Source organism: Pungitius pungitius, chromosome 2, assembly GCF_949316345.1.
Source record: "Pungitius pungitius chromosome 2, fPunPun2.1, whole genome shotgun sequence".
Lineage (NCBI taxonomy): Eukaryota > Metazoa > Chordata > Actinopteri > Perciformes > Gasterosteidae > Pungitius > Pungitius pungitius.
The window spans coordinates 1,525,568-1,531,932 of NC_084901.1; positions in this window are offsets into that span (position 1 = coordinate 1,525,568).

Genomic DNA, 6,365 nt, shown 5'->3' on the forward strand with positions numbered 1-6,365 from the left:
AGGCAAAGAACAATGCAATAATGTCAGAGCTCACAACCGTGAGGGCTGAAAACTGCACCCTTCAGCGCCAGGTTGTGGAAGTGAAGAGCACCCTTCAGGGAAAGGTAGCTTTGGCTCGCACCTACAACGCCCTGCTAATGGATAGAAACACCCTCAAGCAACAGAAGGACGACCATCTGAAAGAACTTCAGCGGCTGGAAAAAATGGCTGCTGAAGAAGCGCCATTCAAGAATCTTGTTAGGGCGGCGATGGCAGAGAAGGAGGACGTTAGCAGAGAATTGGACAGTTACAAGGAACAATTACACTCTGTTCGCAAAGGCAGGGCGCGTCGGGTTTGTAAGGGTTGTAAGGCGCGCAATGTCCCCGAGCCAAACACCCAAACCCCTCCCCCAAAGCCTAAACGGCTGTTCCTTGCTCCTTGCATCACTAAAGACACCGCCCCCCCTTCAACCCCACTACCAGCCGGGGTTGACAAAGGTAAAGACACCGCACCCTTCAACCCCACTACCAGCCGGGGTTGACAGCACTAAAGACACCGCCCCCCCCTTCAACCCCACTACCAACCGGGGTTGACAGCGCTAAAGACACCCCCCCCCTTCAACCCCACTACCACCTGGGGTTGACAGCACTAAAGAAAACACCACCCTGCCCCCCCTTCAACCCCACTACCACCTGGGGTTGACAGCGCTAAAGACACCGCCCCCCCCTTCAACCCCACTACCAGCCGGGGTTGACAGCACTAAAGACACCGCCCCCCCCTTCAACCCCACTACCAGCCGGGGTTGACAGCACTAAAGACACCGCCCCCCCCTTCAACCCCACTACCAGCCGGGGTTGACAGCACTAAAGACACCGCCCCCCCTTCAACCCCACTACCAGCCGGGGTTGACAGCGCTAAAGACACCCCCCCCCCCTTCAACCCCACTACCACCTAGGGTTGACATCCCCCCCCCCTCTCCCCTTCCCCCCTCCCCCCTCCCCCCCCACCATCTGGGGGTTCCCTTGTGGGTTTTCCCGCCCCCTTCTTGGGTTTCCCACATTAAAAAAAAAAATCTCCTCCTTGAATCGCCACCTTAACGTGGTGGAGGAGTTTGAGTGGCTCAGTGATCCTGTGATCTGTGTCGTCTCTGTGGCCCGAGCCCCTTGTCGGGCGGCCCAAGGACAACCGGTCTCAGGGGAGAGTCCAGACTAAGAGCGATTCAAAAACCCACACACCCTCAACCCAGCACAGTCACAGCGGCCTACGAAGCCCCCACATTGTGGAGGGTGAAACAAAACTAAAACAATAAAATGTCTCTTACAGCTTAATATCTCTATTTCCTCCAAAACACAATCCAACACACAGAAAAAAAGGTTCTTTAATGGTTCTTTAGAAGGCTCTAGGTTCTACGAACGTTCTATGAACGTTCTACGAACGTATCGGTGCTTGGTTCGTTCGCTGCTGATCACGTGATAAGTGACGTCCAAAGCTTGGTTCCGGCGCACAGTCACGTGACCCCATTGATTTGATTCAAATGGATGCGAAACAGGGTTCAGGCTCGTCTGTCTGATACAGTCAAAGTCAGTGTTGTTGAGAGTAGCAAAGAGCAAATTTACAATGGAACCTGTTGGCAAAGAGGTCGCTCCGAGATGTGGGAGCACTTCAATTTGATTTCCTCTAACAAGGTTGGCAATAGGAAGGCAAAGTTGTATTGTGTAATCCCATGTGTCCACAAGCACCTCAATATCCTGTCATAACAAACCTGTACAATCACTGCCCCACTGAGCTTTCCTCTGTAAATTACTTCCCACATTCCAGATTAAAACAAGCCCCACTGAGCTTTCCTCTGTAAATTACTTCCCACATTCCAGATTAAAACAAGCCCCTCTGAGCTTTCCTCTGTAAATCACTTCCCACATTCCAGATTAAAACAAGTCCCTATGACTGCCATGAAGCACGTGTGAAAATTAACCAATGGCGAGCTGGTACGTCATAGCGGGGACGCCGGACCAGGGCGCTATAAAGGGACCCGAAGGGCAGGACCATTCATCTCTGAAAAGGCGTCAGCCGTCCCGGCATCCTCCGTGAGATCCATTTGTGATCCCCAGGAAGGCAACCGGCATGAGCCGAAGCGGAGCCCCGGGGAGCACGCCTCGTCGAGCCGTCCTCAGTGAAGTGAGCTCGACGGGAGACGCGAGATTACCACGGAAAATGCTCACAGTCTGCACAGCCAGCCCCCTCAAGGGCTAGCTGGCCGTGCTCCACGCCTAAGCAGACAACACACAGGTCGTGTGAGTCTTTGCCCGTAATATTTACCTTATCGGGTGCAAGGGGGAACACATTGGACAAACTGCTCAGCCATTTCTATCTAAGTGGAAAACTTCACACGCACTAGATGAAGGCACAGAGATGAATGGTCCTGCCCTTCGGGTCCCTTTATAGCGCCCTGGTCCGGCGTCCCCGCTATGACGTACCAGCTCGCCATTGGTTAATTTTCACACGTGCTTCATGGCAGTCATAGGGACTTGTTTTAATCTGGAATGTGGGAAGTGATTTACAGAGGAAAGCTCAGAGGGGCTTGTTTTAATCTGGAATGTGGGAAGTAATTTACAGAGGAAAGCTCAGTGGGGCTTGTTTTAATCTGGAATGTGGGAAGTAATTTACAGAGGAAAGCTCAGTGGGGCAGTGATTGTACAGGTTTGTTATGACAGGATATTGAGGTGCTTGTGGACACATGGGATTACACAATACAACTTTGCCTTCCTATTGCCAACCTTGTTAGAGGAAATCAAATTGAAGTGCTCCCACATCTCGGAGCGACCTCTTTGCCAACAGGTTCCATTGTAAATTTGCTCTTTGCTACTCTCAACAACACTGACTTTGACTGTATCAGACAGACGAGCCTGAACCCTGTTTCGCATCCATTTGAATCAAATCAATGGGGTCACGTGACTGTGCGCCGGAACCAAGCTTTGGACGTCACTTATCACGGGATCAGCAGCGAACGAACCAAGCACTGATACGTTCGTAGAACGTTCATAGAACGTTCGTAGAACCTAGAGCCTTCTAAAGAACCATTAAAGAACCTTTTTTTCTGTGTGTTGGATTGTGTTTTGGAGGAAATAGAGATATTAAGCTGTAAGAGACATTTTATTGTTTTAGTTTTGTTTCACCCTCCACAATGTGGGGGCTTCGTAGGCCGCTGTGACTGTGCTGGGTTGAGGGTGTGTGGGTTTTTGAATCGCTCTTAGTCTGGACTCTCCCCTGAGACCGGTTGTCCTTGGGCCGCCCGACAAGGGGCTCGGGCCACAGAGACGACACAGATCACAGGATCACTGAGCCACTCAAACTCCTCCACCACGTTAAGGTGGCGATTCAAGGAGGAGATTTTTTTTTTTAATGTGGGAAACCCAAGAAGGGGGCGGGAAAACCCACAGGGGAACCCCCAGATGGTGGGGGGGGGAGGGGGGAGGGGGGAAGGGGAGAGGGGGGGGGGATGTCAACCCTAGGTGTTAGTGGGGTTGAAGGGGGGGGGGGTTGTCTTTAGCGCTGTCAACCCCAGGTGGTAGTGGGGTTGAAGGGGGGGCAGGGTGGTGTTTTCTTTAGCGCTGTCAACCCCAGGTGGTAGTGGGGTTGAAGGGGGGGGGGGGGTGTCTTTAGCGCTGTCAACCCCGGCTGGTAGTGGGGTTGAAGGGGGGGGCGGTGTCTTTAGTGCTGTCAAACCCGGCTGGTAGTGGGGTTGAAGGGGGGGCGGTGTCTTTAGTGCTGTCAACCCCGGCTGGTAGTGGGGTTGAAGGGGGGGGGGGGGGGGTGTCTTTAGTGCTGTCAACCCCGGCTGGTAGTGGGGTTGAAGGGGGGGGCGGTGTCTTTAGTGCTGTCAACCCCGGCTGGTAGTGGGGTTGAAGGGGGGGCGGTGTCTTTAGTGCTGTCAACCCCGGCTGGTAGTGGGGTTGAAGGGGGGGGGGGTGTCTTTAGCGCTGTCAACCCCAGGTGGTAGTGGGGTTGAAGGGGGGGCAGGGTGGTGTTTTCTTTAGTGCTGTCAACCCCAGGTGGTAGTGGGGTTGAAGGGGGGGGGGTGTCTTTAGTGCTGTCAACCCCGGCTGGTAGTGGGGTTGAAGGGTGCGGTGTCTTTACCTTTGTCAACCCCGGCTGGTAGTGGGGTTGAAGGGGGGGCGGTGTCTTTAGTGATGCAAGGAGCAAGGAACAGCCGTTTAGGCTTTGGGGGAGGGGTTTGGGTGTTTGGCTCGGGGACATTGCGCGCCTTACAACCCTTACAAACCCGACGCGCCCTGCCTTTGCGAACAGAGTGTAATTGTTCCTTGTAACTGTCCAATTCTCTGCTAACGTCCTCCTTCTCTGCCATCGCCGCCCTAACAAGATTCTTGAATGGCGCTTCTTCAGCAGCCATTTTTTCCAGCCGCTGAAGTTCTTTCAGATGGTCGTCCTTCTGTTGCTTGAGGGTGTTTCTATCCATTAGCAGGGCGTTGTAGGTGCGAGCCAAAGCTACCTTTCCCTGAAGGGTGCTCTTCACTTCCACAACCTGGCGCTGAAGGGTGCAGTTTTCAGCCCTCACGGTTGTGAGCTCTGACATTATTGCATTGTTCTTTGCCTCATAAGGCTGTTCTTTTAAGAACTTCTTTTCCAGGGCCCGATGTTCCTTTTTTAGATTTTCATTCTCTCTGGCTCTATCTTTTATAGTCGCCTTCATTGTGTTGAAGTTTGCCTTACAGGCAGCCAGATCCGTGAGACTGTTCATTAGAGCCAAAGTCTTTTCATTCAATTCCATGTTACTTTGCTGCAAGATGTCATTTCGTTCTTTCTGCAGGTCATACTCTAACTTCCAGGCTTTTTCCCCGAGGAGCTGGTTGGAGGCCTCAGTGTGAGCCTTGATCAACTGTTGGTGCTGCTCTAACAGAACCCTCTCTCGGGCTTTCTGTTGAACCATGTCGCTCGCAAAAGAATTTTTGGATGCGCGCTGTTTATTGATGTCCTGGATTTGATGTTTTAAACAGTCGTTTTTTCTCTCCAAACTGTCATTCTGACATTTGACTTTTGCCATGAATTCAGTGTCTGCTTCTATTTTCTTTAAATCCATCAGTCTTTTCTTCTGTTCTTTCAGCTCTTCTTGCAGTCTTTCATGTTCAGAGGACATTTCTTCATTTGATGTTTTTTTCTCTTGGTAGATTTGATCAAAATGTTGATGTTTTTTAATCTCATCAATAAGAGTCTTCACCTCTTTCTGAAGGGTTTCACATTTTTTTCTTTCAACAGCTTCTTCCTTTTTGCGCTGTTTAAATGTATCCTTTTTAACCTTTAAAGAATCCCACAATGAAACCTTTTCAGCGCTCTTGTGAATTTTCAAGCCAAGAGTCTTGAGAAGGTTGGAGATCTCTGGCAGGCTCATATCATCTGCACTGAACCTTTCAGTTGACGCTGATGGTCCCTCGTGTAAAAAGGCGTTTGCTCCAGCCATTTCACCTTTTTGATTTAAATGCTGGTAAAAATACTTGTGTATGTGATACAACTTAAAATCAGTTGTATTGTTCAAAGGATTGTGAGCCAATGAACAGATTTACGATCGACAAGAGAATGTGTGTCTTCCTGAAGAATCGCAGGGAAGAAGTGACGACGTATGGAATCTTGTTCAGATCAGGGCATCAAAGCCAGTGACATCACCTCCTATGACGTCAGCCGCCTGGAATGGATTGATGTTGCCTTGTGTGATGGCCCGGATGCAGCCACACACGTGACGTTACGCACGCACGTACATACAAACACCAATTAATATTTCTTGCAATTTGTCTTGCACATTGTTTAGCATTGTATTTCATGCTCTCAATAGTTCTGTTCATATATGTATTTGGCAGTAACACTCAGATGATGATGGGCTGGTTCCGTTGGGTCCGCGTGAATTAACGGCCGCGCGCCGCTTCAACTGAAACCGACCAGCAGATTAAATGTGGCGGGGAGTTGAACAGTTTGGGTTGGTATATTATTTTCTAATTTCTTGTTCCATTTCTTAGATTTATTATTTATGTTAAAATATACACGTATTTTAGTGTAGTTATGTAACCGGTTGCCTCGTTATTGGTTTTTGGTGTTGTATTGTGAAGTTTGTTGTTTTTGTCTTCCCTTATGTGTTAATGTGGACTAGTCCGTTTGTATCAACGTGTCGCTGACGTGTGACTTGGGAGGTCTGAAGAAGAAGAAGAAGAAGACTTGGGAGGTCCCATGTAAGGTTACATGGGAGCACAAATGGCAAGTTGATAAGGAAACGTTGGTAGTTAAGAAGATAAACTTTGACAGTTGAAAAAGAAAAGTGATAGAATCAACTTTATTGTGGAGGCAGCAGAATGAATTCTTGATATACAGTAGATGTTAAAGC